Consider the following 19597-nt stretch of genomic DNA (forward strand, 5'->3'; position numbering starts at 1 on the left):
AACCCCGCCACCACTTACCCTGAGTGTGGGTGTTGCAGATACTGATTGTTTCATTGATGGCCACATCTTTTGTTCTCAGCCAATTTGAAAAAGAAACATCTGTACAAAGATGTCTGTCTCCAACCAGAGCTGTTTGCTCAGTCAATCCACATTGTTGAGATTCTCTTCTTTTTTGGGGCTGGCACTGTGGCCTAATGGGTTAAGCCAGAACCTGTGAAGCCAGCATCCAATATTGGTGCTGGTTTGTGTTCCAGCTGCTCCGCTTCCCATTCAGCTTCCAGCTAACGTGCCTGGGAAAGCAGTGTGGGATGACCCAAGTGGTTGGGCTCTGCCCTCATATGGGAGACCCAGAAGAAGCTCCTGCCTCCTGGTTCCAGGCTCCAGCCTGATGCAACCCTGGCTGTTGTAGCCAACTGGGGAGTGAACCAGCAGATGGAAGATTTCTCTCTCCATCTCATCCTCTCCCTCTGTAGTGCTGCCTTTCAAATAAATAAATAAATAAATAAATCTTTTTTAAAAAAAGTTTCTCTTCGGGGACAGAGCTGTGGTGCAGTGAGTTAACGCCCTGGCCTGAAGCGCTGGCATCCCATATGGGTGCTGGTTCAAGACCCAGCTACTCCACATCCAAACCAGCTCTCTGCTATGGCCTGGGAAAGCAGTAGAAGATGGTGCAAGTCCTTGGACCCCTGTACGTGTGTGGGAGACCCGGAAAGAGCTCCTGGCTCCTGGCTTCAGATTGATGCAGCTCCGGCCATTGGGGCCAATTGGGGAGTGAACCATCGGATGGAAGACCTCTCTCTCTCTCTGCCTCTCCTCTCTCTGTGTAACTCTGACTTTCAAATAAATAAATAAATCTTAAAAAAAAAAGTTTCTCTTCTCCCAAGATTTATACTCCTTAACTTTTCCAGAAAATCCATACTCAGTTCTGACCCTAACTCTCCAAATCTTTACATCTTATTTTATATTTTTCCCCCAGAATTTTTGCAAGCACTTTAGGTCACTTCTTTGAATGTGAAGTGGAGGAAAGGAAAAGAATCAGTATATATTATGAAATATGAAAGGTGTGGTTTGAATAAATGTAAGAGCAGAGGTTAGGGCAAACTCTCAGGGCAGCTAGGATTTCATTCCTGCTTTGCTTAAGGCACAGTAATAAATACTTTTTTAAAGACAGGCCTGCCCCCTCTTTGTCTCAGGAAGCATATTCATTCTTGAACACTCAGCAAAGGTGCTAGAAGAGGGGGGTGAGGAGTTTTTCACAGCCTGGCAATTTGGCTGAAATAATCTCATATGTAGAATGGACATACACATAATACTTTCTTTAGACCACCTCATTCCCTGTAGAGGCCTAAGGGCTGTGAGAGAGGGGTGGGGGGTGGGGATGACCAAATTGGAGTCTGTGCAAATCTGTTTGAATCCTGGCTCTGAAACTTCCTGACTGTGCAGTCTTTGGCAAATCCCATAATCACTCTGAATTTCACTTTTTCTAATTAGTAATTAGAAATTTTCTAATAATAATTTCACTTTTTCTTAGTTAGTAAGATGGGTCCAACAAACACTGTCCCTGGCTACTGTACAAAGAAGGTGCGATGGCCAAATTAGAGAAGAGGTGAGAAAGGGCATCCCAAACTGTAAATACTAGGCTTTGTGTGTCACCATCCATGAGAGGGGGGTGGGTTGAGGAGGTTGGGGGTGGGGGAGCTGTGCTAAGGAGGACCCTGGCAATTTTTATATTCAGCGCTAAGCCTCAGCTGCTGAGCAAGCAGCAAGCCAGGGCCAAGCCTGCTCTCTCAAGCTGCACTTGGGACCCCAGCTTCCTCCCCTCGCTAATCACTGGTTGCTCTGCCTACGAGCAAGAAAGTTGAAGCCCTTCACCTCCCACAGTCACAAGCAGAAGGCAAACCAGGACTGAGCCGCAGAGAGGATAGGTCACTAACAGCAGCTGCTGTTTATTGAAAGCTTACTCTGAGTGACTGGCGTGATGCCGCGTGTTTTACATACATGCTATTTTACACACATTTATTGATTTCTCATGTTGAAAATGAGGTTGCTATGATGACTAGCCCCACATCACAAATGTGGAAACTGAGGGTTAGAGAAGCCAAATAACTTGCCCAAGATGATAATCAGAAAGTTGTCTCCGCCAGGCGTCAGATCCAGGTGATCAGTTTGTCAAATGCACATGCATTAAACATCTTTCTGCTATTCTGCAATGGCTGGCTCACGGGCTTCCCACACCCCTGACACTGGATACATCCCCAGTGGGTTGTGAAGAATTTTCAGGAGAGAGAAGTGGCTGGAGCCTTGCTGCTGCCCTGGCAGCTCTATTTCCTAATCACCACACAGAACTCTCTGGCACAGTTGTTAGGTAGGGAGCTAGAAATTAGCCTATGTGTGTGAGAGGGGCCTGAGGAAACCAGAATCCGCAAAAGCTCACTTTGGAAGCAGCCCAGCATCTATACTTCTGATTCCTGCCCAGACCCTGATCACCTTCCAGGTAGGCCCAGCCCTTCCCTCCATGGGAATGCTCTCTCCCCAGGACCACATGGGTCACCTGGCCTGCAAACACTGAGCAATCAAACCTTTACACTCTCCTCCAAGGCAGCCACCCTAGGGGGAAACCCCTCTGCCTGCACCAGCAACCGGGGGTGGGGGTGGGGGGTGGGGGTGGGGGGGGTGGGGGGAGGATTCCCTAATTGACACTCAGCAAACCCTTTGTCCTGGAGGAGGAAGGGGTGGAGGGGAAGGAGAAACCTGGACCCCTTTTCCCTTATAAGCCCTCTTCTAAACGAAGACTGAGCGCTCAGTTCTGTTCGCTGAGCCGCCCGCCTGGCCTGCCTGGTGTATTCTCTCCATTCAACCAGGTAACCTTGCTTTCCCCCAATCTGAGGGACTGCGCACTCTCTCTGTGTCCCTTCCATTCTGAGGGATGCCTTGTCCCCAGTGAAACCTTGCTACTTTGCTCTCTGTCTCACGCCTGAATTCTTCCTTGTTTGAAGACAAGAACCCAGGTGACACAGTCGTGTTCTGTTTTATGTGCATGTACCTGGCACCTTATCTCTTTGTTATTTTTTTTTTTTTTTTTTTGTGGAAAGAGAAAGAGAACAGAAAATTCTTGCTCCTGAAGATTCTGGCTAACAGTTGTCATAAATCTATCTGACTCTAGTTAAGCCATAATAGGATGAGAGTTGTAATGAAGGCTGAATTTGGTGAGGAGGACATAGCCAAAGAATATCTGTGACCTGGGGATGGAGCAGTTGCTAACAGTAGCAGCAATTGCTATCCCAGAGGCCGGTGGAATTAGCTTCTGTAGAAAACTTTTGGTTAGCATCTGTGGAGAACCATGCTCAACGCCAGGTGCCAGGCACATATACAGCATAAGGCACTTAGACGTGAGAGAAATCAGAAGAAGGCATTAGTTGAGGAAAGCGGATCTGTGCTTTAGAAAGTGAGGGAAACTGAATTCTGAACAGGGAGGGAAAATTTAGGGTGGAGTAGTCAGCATGATTTTTGTGAAGGAGGGACTTTGAAGGTTGGGTGGGATTTGACTAAATGAAAAGGGTGGTGGGGGCAGCACTGTGGCACAGCGGGTCAAGTTGCTGCCTGTGGCACTGGTATCCTATTTTGGAGTGCGGGTTGGAGTCTGGCTGCTCTGCTTCCTATCCAACTCCCTGCTAATGCTCCTGGGAAGACAGCAGAAGATGGCTCATCTACTTGGACCCCTGCCACCCATGGGGAAGACCCAGATGGAGCCCTAGGCTTCTGGCTTCAGCCTGGCTTAGTGCTGGTCCTTAGGATCATTTGGGGACTGAAGCAGCAGATGGAAGTTCTCTCTCTTTCTCCTTTCCCTGCTCTCTCTGTCACCCTGCCTTTCAAATAAATAAACAATTTTTTTTTTTTTTTAAAGAACAGGGGTGTTGATTATTGAAGGGAGAAACTTAAAGAGGAGATGATGCAAATAGATGTTTAAAACACTGACACTGGAATGTCAGAATGCTTTCATCTACTTGAAACAGAAATGGCCTAAATTTATTTTTCACGTAGTCTGGAGGTATGATGGATTTTACGACTGCTTGATTCTGCAAGCAAACTGTACCATTAAAGATCAGTCCTTTCTATCTGTCTGTTTTGCCGTCCATAGTGTCATCTTCAACAGTCGGGCAATGTGATTCCTAGTTCATAATCCACAAGACAGAGCTTGACTTATCTTTCCCAGAAGTCACAAAGTAGCCTTTCTTTGTCTTTTCTTAGCTCAAGCTGGCTTCAGGTCTGCCTGTTCTTAAGCCCATCAGTAATAAAGGATATGGGATATTATTGCCTTCTATCAATAGATCTAAAAGTTTAGCCTACACGGGAATCACCTGGAAAACTTGGGACAATACTACTACTGCCCCAGTGGTGTTTGTTTGTTTGTTTGTTTGTTTGAAAGGCAGAGCAATAGAGATAGCCAGAGACAGACACTGTTGGTTCATTCCCCCAAATGCCTGCAACAACAGATCAAACTCAGGAAACTGGAACCCCATCCAGGACTCTACCATGGGCAGCAGGGTCCCAAGTATTTGAGCCATCACATACTTCTTACCAAGGTATCATTAGCAGGAAGCTGGAGACTAAGTGGAGCCAGGACTTAAACCCAGGTACCCCAATGTGGGATACAGCCAAATGTCCTGGTTTGCCTGGCACAGGTCCCATTTATGCCTGTTAACCCAGTGTAATTGTGTTCTCCTTTATCCTCAAAAGTGTCCCTAGCATTTTCCCATATCAATTATATGATCACTTTACTATAAGGTGGTTTGAGTTCAAGTTGAGGACTCAACCATACATGTGAACACAGGTAGTTGAGCAAGGATTCACCAATAAAATGTGCAGTTGCCACTGGAGCATCTCTTCTTGGTTTTGTGTCCATGGATCAGATTGGGGGGAGGGCGGATGGCAAGCATGAGTAAGTGCCATCAGAATCACCCATATTTTACATAGTTGTATTCCGACTGATTGATGTATATTAAGAACATCACTCTTAATTTATGTGAAAACCATTCTCCATTCATCATAGATACAGTCATATACTGTGTAACAATTCTTTGGACCACAACAGACCACATACATGATGGTGGTTGCTGGTGCTGCTCTCTTGGTTTGGATAAGTACACACTATGGTATCTATACAATGATGAAATTGGCCAATGCTGCATTTCTCCAAATGTGAGCCTGTCACATCTAAGCTTTTGATAAACATTTGGCTTAACATTCTTAATGATGCGATTCATTTTACTAATTCTAAGGCATTGATTGCCTTAAAACTTTGGTTATAGTGCAGCTCGCAGTGAAACAGAGCTTAGAATTAATAAATAGTGTTGCCTGCCAAGTATTTCTGTTTCATCCAGAACTAAAAGTTTTTGTTGAAAATTAACTACATCTGGCAGTCTCAGTAGGAGGTCATGCAATTTCTTAAAGAAAAATAGTGAAAGAATATTTCTGTTTTTCTTTCTTATTCTAGTCTTTTTCTTGGCCTTTTCTACCTAAAAATTACCAAAGACTAATTTTGAAATGATCCTACATACCAGACACCGCCAATCTTATTCATGGAATCAGTTTTAATCTCATTGAAGGTCTTTCTTAAGAAACTGGTAGTTGGGGGCGGCACTGTGGCACATCGGGTTAATGCCCTGGCCCAAAGTGCCAGCATTCTAAATGGGCACCAGTTCGAGACCTGGCTGCTCCACTTCCAATCCAGAAAAGCAGTAGAAGATGGGCAAAGTCCTTGGGCCCCTGCACCCATGTGGGAGACCCGGAAGAAGCTCCTGGCTCCTGGCTTCAGATGGGTGCAGCTCTGGCCATTGCGGCCATCTGGTGAGTGAACCATCTGATGGAAGACCTCTCTCTCTCTCTCTCTCTGCTTCTCCTATGTGTAACTCTGACTTTCAAATAAATAAATAAATCTTTTTTTTTTTTTTTTAAAAGAAACTGGTAGCAAACAGTGCTTGGGATGCTGTTTAAGAATTTACTTAATGGGACTGGTGCTGTGGCATAGTGGGTAAAGCCGCCGCCTGCAGTGCCAGCATCCCATATGGGTGCTGGTTTGAGTCCCGGCTGCTCCACTTCTAATCCAGTTCTCTACTATGGCCTGGGAAAGCAGTAGAAGATGGTGCAAGTCCTTGAACCTCTGCACCCACGTGGGAAACCTGGAAGAAGCTCCTGGCTCCTGGCTCCTGGCTTCAGATTGACGCAGCTCCAGCCATTGCAGCCAATTGGGGAGTGAAACAGCGGATGGAAGATCTCTCTCTCTCTCTCTCTCTGCCTCTGTCTCTCCATCTCTCTCTGTGTAACTCTGACTTTCAAATAAATAAATAAATCTTAAAAAAAAAATCACTTAAACCACTTCCTCTCAACTCTACACAGAGTCACAAACGTAAGCACCACACAGATGAGAATCAGACATCTCAGGGTTCTTTGTAAAATCAAGAATTGTGAAATTTTAATCAAAAATGGTTTGAACTTTGTGGTTCTAAGTCTTTTGCTAGACTTTCTTCTCATGCCAAAATAAGCACACACGGTTCCAATTGTTCAGGATAAGGACAATCTGGGGCAAGTCTAGTAACATGGTGATACTAGAAAAAGTCAAATTCAGAGAAGTTTTGAGTTGGAGAGATCCCATCAATCTTTTGTTCTAAACTTCCATTCTTTGCAGGAATCTCCTCAAGGATTCTGAGAGGTGACTCTTTAAACTGATTTACTAATCGCAGGAATGATGAAGCCACAGCCTCAGGGGTTGGGCAATTGATTTCCTGGTTGAACAACTTTAGCTAAATGTTTTCTTACAATGAGTCACGATGTGTGTCTCTCAGTGTGTTACAGAACTACAGACTGTGCTATGGACTGAATTCTGTCTTACCCAAATTCATGTGTTGAAGTCCTGAACCCCAATGTCAATGGATTTGGAGACAGGGCTTTCTTTCTTTCTTTTCTTTTCTTTTTTTTTTAAAGATTTGTTTATTTATTTGAAAGTCAGAGTTACACATAGAGAGGAGAGGCAGAGAAAAAGAGAGAGGTGGATTGGAAATGGAGTAGGCAGGTCTTGAACTGGCACCCATATGGGATGCCGGCACTGCAGGCCAGGGTGTTAACCTGATATGCTGCAGGGTTGGTGCTGTGGTGCAATAGGTTAATCCTCCATCTGCAGTGCCAGCATCCCATGTGGGCGCCGGTTCTAGTCCCGGCCGCTCCTCTTCCAGTCCCGCTCTCTGCTGTGGAGAGAGTACTTGGGCCCCTGCACCCACATGGGAGACTGGGAAGAAGCACCTAGCTCCTGGCTTTGGATCGGTGCAGCTCTCGCCGCTCCAGCCTTTTGGGGAGTGAACCAGCAGACAGAAGACTTTTCTGTGTCTCCTTCTCAGTTTCTCCTTCTCACTGTCTGTAACTCTGCATCTCAAATAAATAAATAAAATCTTTACAAAAAAAATGCAATTAAGGGGGGCCGGCACTGTGGCATAGCAGGTAAAACTGCTGCCTGCAGTGCTGGCATCCCATATGGGTGCTGGTTTGAGTCCTGGCTGCTCCACTTCTGATCCAGCTCTCTGCTATGGCCTGGGAAAGCAGTAGAAGACAGTGCAAGTCCTTGGGCCCCTGCACCTGCGTGGGAGACCTGTAAGAAGCTCCTGGCTCCTGGCTTCGGTTCAGCGCAGCTCTGGCCATTGCAGTCATTTGAGGTGTAAACCAGGGGATGGAAGACCTCTCTCTCTGCCTCTCCTTCTTTCTGTGTAACTCTGACTTTCAAGTAAATAAATAAATCTTGTTTTTTTAAAAAAGAAAGAAATTTAGGGGTTGATGCTGTTGCACAGTGGATTAAAGCCCTGGTCTGCAGCACCAGCATCCCGAATAGGCGCTGGTTCAAGTCTTAGCTGCTCCACTTACAATCCAGCTCCCTGCTAATGCACCTGGGAAAGCAGTGGAAGATGGCCCAAGTTCTCTGCACCCACGTGGGAGACTGGAAAAAGCTCCTGGCTCCTGGTTTTGGATTGGCTCAGCTCCAGTCATTGTGGCCATTAGTGGAGTGAGCCAGTGGATGGAAGACCTCTTTCTGTCTCTATCTCTGTAACTCTTTCTTTCAAATAAATGAAATAAATCTTTTTAAAAAAGAAAAAATATAGAAGTTTAAAAAACTAATATTTTACTACAAAGGTATGAACTACAGAAGAGTTAGTTGGTTTAGAGGTAAAATGAATTTTTGCATTAAAAGCTGACCCAGTGCAAAGAACTTCCTAGTCAAGAGCTTATGCTATATAAAGAACTTTGTAACAGGTGTTAGAACAGCTGAATATAAATCCCAGCTTTCCAGTGGTGACCTAGGGGGCTCTTGGCAAGTCACAACACTTTCTAAGCCCGAGTTTCCTTACTTGTATTACCTTGGATTCAATCAGTGTTTCTCTACGTCTGAGATTTCATAGACCACACAATTAAAAACCAAAAAATGAAAAATTATAGTTGGATGCTATGCAGCTTACTTGGAAATTACGTTCTATTTTTGCTAAGTCAGAACAACAGATCTCTTTACCATCACATTCCTCCTAACACATGTGCAACACACACACACACAATTACCATCTACTCTCACCAACATTTTAGAAAATAAAGGGAAAAAATGTCAATACTGAAAATGGAAGAACAACATAATTTCAGAATGACAGTTGGCAAAAGTATATGCAACTTTTCTCTAAGGACAGGTGAAAACGCTGTCATTTACTGAAAGACCTTTTGGGAACCATTGATCTAGATAATCGCTAAGGTCTGGTCTAGACTCTCAAGTCAGGTGGGGGTTTTATAAAATTGGATAGCAGTGCTATGCTACATGAGGGAGGCTAGTCAGTCATGAACCCATTCATTTCTTATTTCAATAAATACATGTTGAGCACTTCTCAACTGCCAGATGTTCAAAAGCTGGGCTGTAACAAAAGAAACAAAAATCCTTTCCACAGGGCACTTCTGTACTAATGGGAGGAGATAGAATGTTTACTAAACATGATGCAGGAATCAATGATATACTCTTTTGGAGGATGCTAACTGCTATTGAATACAAGAAAAAGTAGAGCGAAAGAGGGAGTTGGAGGGCTACATTCTTTTGGTCATGGCAGAGTGAAGCATGCTGGATTTTATCAACATGACTCAACTTTTGCTGCTTCCCCTTACTGCCTCAAACCCAGCCATGAGTGAATTGATTAATTTAGAAATTTATTACTTATTTCACACATTTAATATCTCTAATGCAGGCTTGCCACAGATTAGGGTAATCAATTCAGCTTGTGAAATGGTCGCTGAGTTATTTATTTAGAATAACAGCTTGTGATTTTATTTATTAGCGTTGTATCTGACTTTGAAAATACCTTCATTCAATTGATTGATTAATCATTCATCATTTAGTCAGCAAATATTTATGAACTGCTTGTTAAGCAGAAGGCTGAATTATGTACATACATTAAAATGATAGAGAATTATGAACTCTAGAATTCCTGGGTGCTTATAAAGGGGGAATTAGGTGCCGAGAAATATTATGATGTTAAAAACAGCAGTAATTTCGAATACAAAGCATACAACTGTCCTTGGGCCTTAGTTTGTTGCTTTGCTTTATCATCATGTTAGCTGGGCTCACATTACCTCTCAGGTAGATAGGTTAGCATATTTTCCTTGGATATGCAGGGAAACTTGAGATTCCAGAAAGTTACATGCCTTAGCCATGGTCACCTAGCACTGCTAATACTGCAGTTGAGAACCCACGTCACTGTCTAGCAACATCTAATCTTGAACCAATTTGTATAAAGATGTCACACGCCTTTGGCTCCAGATCTCCCTGGGAGCTGAGAGACTCTGAGTGACCTACCCAGACCCCTTCCCAGAGCACCCTCCGGTCTCTGGGCTCTTGGTGTCAAAAGACCTCAGACATTAAGAGGTTGTAGGGGCTCCAGCTACTCTTTCTTAGCCAATGGAGGTCAGTCCTACCTCTGGTCCAGATATCAGCAAGTACAGAAGGAGAGTGGATGGGTAAGAGAGGGGCCACAGAGCTGGCCGAAGAGGGAGCCATCTATGTTTATTCCAGCTCCTCTAACTTGCTGCTCCCAGCTTGCTACTTAGCCTTCTCCTATCCAATTACAGAAAGAAAGCTATGACAATCACAAAGCAATTCTAGATATGTAACCCAACCATTCAACTTTTGGGACGGTCCATTTAGGCCTTAACCTGTGGACATTCTTGGCTGGTGATGGTCAATCTGGTTATGAAGTGGGCAGGAGTATTACCTCTTGGAAGAGATGGATTAAACACCTGGGAGGCCTTTAGGGCAGCCCCATCTGGGACATCCGCATCCCATATTGAAGTAGCTTGGTTTGAGTCTGGCTCTGTTTCTGATTCCAGCTTCTTGCCCAGAAGGCAGCAGGTGATGGTTCCAATACCTGAGTCCCTGCCACCCCCATGGGAGAACTGACTCCAGTCTACACCTGGCCCAGCCCTAGCTGCCATGGCATTTGGGGAGTGATCAAGCAGGAAGAAGATCTCTCTGGGTGTCTCAAATGAAATTTAAATTGCCTAATTAATGAATGAAAAATGTTTGAAAAGTGCCTGGGGGAAAGTTGTCAAAATAAAAATGCTCTCCTTTCTCCCCAGAATCTCATGCTAGCAAAAATTCTCAGCCCTGGCTACACATTAAAATCACCTGAGGAAAATTTCACAAATACCCAGGTCTAGGGCTCACCTTCGGGCCCTTTGTGTTCATTGATCTAGGGCACAAACCTGGCTGATATTTTGTTAAAATTTTAGGGACTGTTAAGGTGCAGGCAGGATCCCCCAGTGATCTGTGTTCCTGACATGTGTCTCACCCACAGGTACGTCAGAGTGGAGAAAACAAATTGACAAATGTAAATCCCGTGCTTCTCAGAGTGTGGGCCTCAGGTTTAACCCCAGCCCTGCTAAATCAGAAACTCTGAGTGTGACCCTGCAATCTATGTTTTAAAAAGCCTGCCAAAAATGGCAGCTTCCTCCTGTGTGGTGGGGTGGCGTGTGGTGCCGCGGTCCCTCCCGCCTGCGGTGTCCTTGGAGCTTGCCCAGAGCATCGTTCTGAAAAACAGCAGTGAGAGAAAGGCGGCAGCCACCTAGCATCAAGGAGTTGTGATGTGAGTGAGTTGTGATGTAGTTGTGATGTGAGTGAGCGGCATCTCAGTGCTCCAGGAAAACAAACTCAAGAGTGTGGTCGAAAGAAAGAAGAGCCAAGGTGACTGGGCGAGTCCTTTTTTTCTTACCTGATGGTGCGATGGAAGGTGGGGCCCAGGGGCGGCTGGTGAGGTCATTCGGGGAGTGGGAGCGAACCAGCGCATGGGAGAGACTCTCCGCTCTTCTGTTCTCCACTCCCTCCCTCCCTCAATAAATTAAGAAAAAAAAAAAAAAAAGCCTGCCAAGGGGGCCAGGAGTTGTGGTGCAGTGGGTTAAGCTACTGCTTGAGGTGCCAGCATCCCTTATTGGAGTGCTGGTTCCAGTTCTAGCTGCTTGGTCTCCTGTCCAGCTCCCTGCTAATGCACCTGGGACAGTAGTGGATGTCAGCCCAAGTCTCTCCTGCCACCCACCTGGGAGGCTTGGATGGAGTTCCAGGCTTCTGGCTTTGGCCTAGCCCAGTTGTGGCCATCTGGGGAGTGAACCAGCAGATAGAAGAACTCTCTTCTATTTCTCTTTTTCTGTCACTCTTTCAAATCAGTCAATCAATCAATCAATCGATCTAAAAAACCTCTAGGTGGTTCTGATGCTTGCTAAATTTAAGAGCCAGTATCTTAACCTAACCTCCAGTGTCTCTGAACTGGTAATTTTAATATAATTGAATTAGATGTCACTTTTTATGATAAAGAGAGCACTGTAGTTATCATTAGAAGAACAGGGCTTTGCTTAAAGGAATATAAATATGGTGATAAGAATGTCAAACATTAACTTGGGAGGAGTCTGGCAATAGGTAGAGTGTGTGTATGTGTGTTTTGACATATAGGATCCTTCCCAGGAAATCACATCATGTGGGCAAACATCTCTCTTTGAGCCAAACTCTTTTTTTTTTTTTAAGATTTATTTATTTATTTGAAAGGCAGAGAGAGGGGAGACAGAGATCTTCCATCTGCTGGTTCAGTCCCCAAATAGCTACAAGGCTGGAGCTGTGCCAATTCAAAGCCAGGAGCTTCTTTTGGGTCTCCCACATGGGTACAGGGGTCCAAGGACTTGGGCTATCTTCTACTGCTTTTCCAGGTGTATTAACAGGGAGCTGGATCAGAAGTGGAGCAGCCGGGACACGAACTGGTGTCCATATGGGAGGCTGGCATTGCAGGCAGTAGCTTTACCCACTACTCCATAGCATCTGCCCCCGAGTCAAACTCTTACAATAATTATTTAGGGGGCTGATGCTGTGGTGTAGTAGGCTAAGCCTCCACCATAAGCCTGGGGAAGCAGTGGAAGATGGCCCAAGTGCTTGGGCCGCTGCACCCACATGGGAGACCCAGAAGAAGCTCCTGGCTCCTGGCTTTGGATCCATCTAGCTGTGGCCACTGCAGTCAATTGGGGGTGAACCAAAAGATGGAAAACCTTTCTCTGTCTCTCCCTCCCTGACTGTAACTCTGCCTCTCAAATAAATAAAAGTATTTTAAAAATTACTTATTCATTTGAAAGGCAGAGTTACAGAGAAAGGGGGGAAAATAGATCTTCCATCTACTGGTTCACTCCCCAAAAGAGTGAACGGGCAGGGCTGGGCCAGTTCAAAGCCAGGAGCTTCATCCTGGTCTCCTATGTGGGTGCCAGGGGCCCAGGTACTTGGGCCACCCTCTGCTGCTTTTGCAGCTGCATTAGCAGGGAGTTGGATGAGAAATGAAGCAGCTGGGTCTGGCTGAGCCAAACTCTTTTTGTGTCGATTGTGAGTTTCTGTTTTAACTTATTCTAGGCAGACTGTCCCATCATCAGCAATATTTTCAAAAACAGTGAAGATCAGCAAACAAAATCCTGCCCTAGGCGACGGGATTGGAAAACACCCAAAACAACCCTGAGCCACAGATGCCTGGTGAGACGCCAGGGAATCCCTTATCACACCATCTTGCCACCACAGCTGTCAGCGATTGCTCAAGGTCCCCATCTCCCCTCAGGTGATCCCTTTAGCTCTGAGGGAGCCTTTACATTTCAGTCCTCTTAGGTGAGAGGATGTATTGCCACATACCCTGTATGTATAGCCTCATAATTCCAGCTTTCTGCCCTATTGATGACAATTTGAGCACTGCAGGGGACCTTGGTTAACAAGGGAAACAATTCCAGTCGACACGCTTCTGTGGGAGTCACATATCTTTCTCATGGCAGAATCTATTACATTATCAGGTTGGGATTCGCTTGAAACAGATCCAAGGGATTTGGTGGCTTCAGAGCTCCTCTGCTTCCAATAGCTCATGGATTCCGGAGGAGTAAATCACTCTTACCGGGGTTGAGAACATGCTTCAAGTCAGAGTGTGATGGTAGTGATTCACTCTGGGATTTCATTGTAAGCCACAGGAACTAAAAATGCAAGTACAGTTCCCAATGTGAAACACAACCTATAATCTGAATCCATTTACTTCCTCAAATTGCCATATTACTCAAAACAGCCGATTTCTTCGTTGAGCACAGATGAATTTCCTTTGTGGTAAATGTCACCAACTGACCAATCGCACGTCCAGGCTCTCCTCCCCTGCTGTGTGCGCTCCTTCAAGGAAAGGCCTTCTAGCAAGTTGCTTCGGTCTGCTTCAGAGTGTCTGCTTGGGAATTAATGACCTGTGTTGGAATCTACCCACATGGTCTGTTAGGAGGTTTCTTTGGGTGGATTATTAGACAAAGTACAGGGCTTTCTATGTAAAGAATGTCCAATAAATATTAGCTGTTATTTAAAGAGGCATTAGCATCATGGCTAAGAGCTGAATTTTAAAGCCAAACTGGTTTGAATACCCAGTCTGCCACTTATTAGCAGAGAAACATTGGACAAGCTGTATACTTTCTCCTTGGTCCTGTTTCCTCAGCTATAAAGTGAAGATGGTGACCAAGTCATTTCTTAGGTCACTGAAAAGCTCAAAAGAGTTAATCCATGTAAAGGATTTAGAATAGTGATTGGCACCTAGCAGCCCTGGACTAAGTATTAGGGAAGAGTTATGTATGGGGCTCATGACATAGGATTTTTGTTAGGATCTAGTGATGGGTCAAGAATGCAATTTTAGGTAGAATCAATTTAACATGAAGGTTACTTTAAAAAGTTGATGAAAAACTTAAAAGAAGTTTATTTTGCAGCAGGCATTCGGCAAAGCAGTTAAGATGCCACACGGGATGCCTGTATCCCATATCATAGTGCTTGGGTTTGAGTCCCAGACCCATTTTCAATTGCAGCTTCCTGCTAATGTGCACCTCGGGAGGCAGTGGTGTTGGCTTAAGTAGTTGGGTCCTTGACATCTACAAAGGAATCTGGATTGGGTTCCTGGCTCCCAGTTTGGGCCTGGCCCAGCCCTAGCTGTTGCAGGTATTTAGACAGTAACCAGCAGAACAAATTAAAAGTTAAAAATAATTTATTTTGGTGCAAAAAATTCTGAAATCTATATAATTTTTAACAGTATGCATTTCCCATGAAATTTTTTTTGTTCTTTTTTTAAAAAAAATTATTTTATTTATTTGAAAGATAGAGTTATAGAGATAAAGGGAGAAATAGAGAGAAAGAGGTCTTCCATCCACTGGTTCACTTCCCAAATGGCCACAATGACCAGGGCTGGGCCAGGCTGAAGCCAGAAGCCAGGAGCTTCTTCCAAGTCTCCCACATATGTGCAGGGGCCCAAGCACTTGGACCGCCTTCTACTTCTTACCTAGGCACATTGGCAGAGAGCTGTGTGGGAAGCAGAAGAGGTAGGACACCAACTGGTATCCATATGGGATGCCGGCGTCGCAGGTGGAGGTGTAACCTGCTATGCCACAGTGCCAGCCCCTGTGCGCATGTTCTGAGCAAAGACCATATGAGGACATAGTGAGAAGGGGCCATCTGCAAGTCAGGAAGAGAGGCCTCACCAAAACTGCCCACACTGGCACCCTGCTGTTGGACTTCCAGTCTCCAGAATTGCGTGAAAATACACTTCCCCTGGTAAAGCCATCCAGTCTGTGGTGTTCTGCTATGGCAGCCCAAGCTGACGGTGTGGGGAGTCTGGGCCTGGCTCCTGGTCGGCACACCCCATGGGTCTGCAGACTCCTTGGTCTGTGTGGAGAAAAGGCAAAAAGTCTTCTCGATAGAGTGGGCCTCAGGGTAGGGACCCCTTGGAGCTCCAAGGAAGGCAGCCCTCCCCAAAGGTACTCAGGGAGAAGCGGAGAAACTTGGAAATGCCTTTGAACTTGGTCTAGGCAAAGGACCCAGGGTGGGAATTTAAGCCAAGAACTAAATAGACCTTGATGGTTATGGTCCTGAACCATTCATCTAGAAATTATCTTGGGCGTCATGGAGCCTTCCTTCTATAGTTGAAGAAACCTAGGTCCAGGAACATTCCAAAGCTTGCACCGAACCTTGGCTCTCTAAAATCTTAGGCATGTACCTGTTTATTTGTTAGATTATAAAAGTTTTCCCAGTTTGTAGTGTAACTTTCAGAGGCCTACTGAGTTTACCAGGAGAACTTTGGAGAATGCCTTAAAAATTCTTGCCTCGCTGAAAGCGAGACCTTCTGTGTTTGCCCTGCCCGAGGTTGATGAAGCAAAAGCATTTGGTTAAAAAATCACACATAGCCGCCAGTGTAATTATTTGTGTTTCTCCTAACACTTATTAACTAAAGAAAAAGTGCATAATAACATTTTGCAGGGGTGAGGTTTTGGATATTCACAGACTGTTATTCACCCCAACCAGAAAAACATATGACTAACGGGGCAAATATAGCCCTCTGAGGTTCAGATGCAGTGTTTGCTTGCATTGAAAGTCCACTCAAGTCACGTGAAGGAAGCAGCTTTTGAAACTGGGAAGAGGTGGCCAAGCGGTAGCTCAGTAATGGAGCTCATGTCCCCTCACATTCCTGAGGGCCTAGGGGGTGTGGAGGGAGCCACCAGGACTTCCCAGGTTGTAGCTCCATGGGGCCTCTTAGGCCTAACTTTGATGATAGGCAACATTTCCGCTGATGGAAATGACAGTATTAAAGGCAGGGAAAAAGTCAAATTATAAGAATTGTTTTCATTTATCTAGGGTCTTTTCAAATGACACCTACACATCTGAATCCATTTCATTGTTTCCTTTAATTTATTTTAAAGGAGGAGAGAGAGAGAGAGAGAGAGAGAGAGAGAGAGAGAGAGAGAGATTGATTTTCATCTGTTGGTTCACTCCCTAAATGACCTACAACAGTAGGGCATGGCTGCGTTGCTCCAGGACAAAGCCAGGAGTATGGATCTCAGTCTGGGTCTCCCATGTGGGTGGCAGAGCCCTGAGCCATGACCTGCAGCCTCCCAGGGTGTGCATTAGCAAGAAACTGGAATTAGTACTGGGGCTGGGGCTGGAACCCAGACACTCCAATATGCAGAGGGGACATCCCAAGCGACATCTTAACCACTGTGCCCAAAGCCCACCCCTGAACAATTTGAGTTCATTGGCGAAGAACTTTTATTATTCCTATTTGAGAAGTGACAACATTACTTTGGAGAGATTAAATGATAAAGTCATAAATTAGAAGTTGAGCACATGTCTTCTGGCTTCAACTCCCCTGTATCATGCCATAAAAATAAAGTCACCAGAGAGCACGGGCGTATCTTATTCAGACCATGGCTGTGCTTAGCAAAATGGAATTATTTTAAGAAGGAAAGCAGATGTATTTCATCGCTCCCAGTAGGGCTCCAAGCCTGTGGATGTCCTTTGCTCACCGCCCGAGCAGTTCTGGTGCTTTCCCAACCCGCCGTGGTGACCTCTTTTCCTTCGCAGCTGTGCTTTGACAGAAATGAACCAGCACCCTGCCACAGCTCTTGGGCTTCAGGGGGTGACATTTGGGGGGTAGCCAGTTTATCTCCTTGAAGAAGGAAGAGTCACTCCCAACAGTCTTCCAAATCGTCCTCTTAAACCATAATCTAGTGTTCTTTGATTTTTTCCTGATTTTGACTTTTTTCCAGTGAAAGACATTTGACTCCCCAGATGGCTGTAATTGCTAGGGCTAAGCCAGCTGAAGCTAGGAACCAGGAGTTTTATCTAGGTCACCCAGGTGGGTGGCAGGAGCCTAAACATTTGGGCCACTTTCCACTGCTTTTCTGAGGCCATTAGCGGGGAACTGGATGGGAAGTGGAGCATCCAGGACGTGAACTAGCACCCATATGGGATGCTGGTGTCACGGGTGGCAGCTCTACCCACTATGCCACAATGCTGGCCCCATCTGTTGACTCTTAATTGGAGTTGATGTCTTCTTGTTATATATTCATTGGAGTACTTTAAGAATACTAACCTTGGGGCTGGTGTTGTGGATCAGCAGGTTAAGCCACCTCCTGGAGCGCCGGGACTCATATGGACACTGGTTTGATTCCCAGCTACTCCACTTCGGACCCAGCTTCCTCCTAATGTGCCTAGGAAAGCAGCGGAAGATGGCCCAAGTCCCTGGGCCCCTGCACCCACGGGGGAGACCAGGAAGAAGCTCCTGGCTTCAGCTTGGCCCAGCTCCAATCATCGCAGCCATCTGGGGAGTGAACCAGAGGATGGAAGATTTCTCTGTCTGTGTGTGTCTCGCCTTCTCTTCTGTGATTTTGAAATTAATTAATTAAAAAAGAACATTAACTTTGTAGTTATCAAAATCATGCAAATATTTTCCGTTTTTCTTTTTAATCTTTATGATTTTTTGTCATATAAACACTTACATTTCTGTGTGATCACATATGAAGCCAGATATGATGTTTTCTTTGACCTTTTTCCCTATTGCTTTTTTGCTTAGAAACCCAGCCTTTCTCCCACCTTAGCTATTAACATATAATTTATCATTCATAATTTTTATGTATACCAAGATCTGTTTTATGGTTACCTGAAAGATTCCAATTTTGTACCAAGATAATACTGTTTTAATTCTGACAACCTTTCAATCATGTCTTAGAAATCCTTGAATGCTTATTCTTTCAGCTTATTTTGACATGTTGTAGTTTCCACACATAAAAAAAAAAACATATTTATCAGAGATCGAGATCGAGATCGAGATTGAGAGAGAGAGAGAGAGAGAGAATGCTCTCTTCTACTCTTTTACTCCCCAAATACACGCAATGGCCAGAGCTGAGCTGAGGCTGGAGTTGGGAGCCAGGCATGGAATGCGGATTTCCCTTATGGATGACGGGAGCCATGCTGACTGATTCCTCACAACTACCTCCCAGGGTCTGCATTAGCAGGAAACCGGAGTCAGGAGCTGGAGCTGGGTTTGCAGGTCCTTGGGTACAGGAGGTGGGCATGTTAACTGCTAGGGTAGACACCAGCTCTCATAAAATTTGAATTTAGCTTCCAAATTAATTTTGGTTTAGAAACCTGGAATATTTCTTCTTCGTTTGTTACAATTTTATTCTTCATGTTTTCCAAGTTTGCTGTGGTTGTTCCTGTGGTTGTTTTCACACAGCCTACTCATTTCTTGCTAGGATTATTTCTACATTTTTTAGTATTTTTGCATTGTAATGTTGTTTCTCCCATTATACTGCGTAACTTATTGTTCGCCTGTGAAATATTTACAGTTTCCGGCTATTATACATTCAACAACTTTGAAGGAACTTCTTAGGAATTCTAGAACGTTAGTCGTTGAGTCAGCTGGGTTTTCTAAATGCATAATCAGACAATCAGCAGATAACGTTCGTGTTTTTTGAAGCCACTTTCCTGCTCTCTCTGCCCCTACAACAGAAAGAGCTGAGGGTGAGGCTGGGGGCTGTGGTGATCTGGAACCGCACAAGATGCCTCCAGTGTGTATGTCATGGTGTCTGCTGCCTTCGGTGCCGGTCCTGGGCTTGCCCAAGGCGGCTGCAGACTGCTGTCCTAACAGGCTGTGACCAGTGATCTGCCACTTCTCTTCTCCTTGTTTCCTTGCCTCTGCCTCAGCCCTGTGCCTCTCTTTCCCTCCTCCCTGGCCGGGGACATGCTCTGCACCAAGGTGAGAAGTAGCCAACATGCTTAGGGCCCCAGCTTAGGCCCCTAATGCCTTGCCCTGACACGATTTCTTCCACACTTCTCTGCTCCCTCCGCCCTGGGAGCCACTAACAACTCTCACGGCGACTCCTGCATAGCTTCCTAAATCATTCCCTTCCAATCTATTTTCTTCCCAGGGTAGTATTTTTAAGAATCTGAATCAGAATGTGCCCCTAATTAAAAGCCTTTCAGTAGTTTCTCATAGCACTTAAAGTAAAATATAAACTCCTTAACGTGGTCCCAGGTGACTGGTCCCTACCTATTTCCAGTAGCATCTTGTTCTCTGGGCTCCCACCACTCTTTTCTTTCTTTTTTAAAAATATATTCATTTATTTGAGAGTCAGATAGAGTGAGACAGCTGCCATCAGCTGGTCCACTCCCTAAATGCTCACTCTAGCTGGGGCTGGGCCAAAGTTAAAACCAAGAACCAGGAACTCCGTC

Source organism: Lepus europaeus, chromosome 15 (genome assembly GCF_033115175.1).
Source record: "Lepus europaeus isolate LE1 chromosome 15, mLepTim1.pri, whole genome shotgun sequence".
NCBI classification, from domain to species: domain Eukaryota; kingdom Metazoa; phylum Chordata; class Mammalia; order Lagomorpha; family Leporidae; genus Lepus; species Lepus europaeus.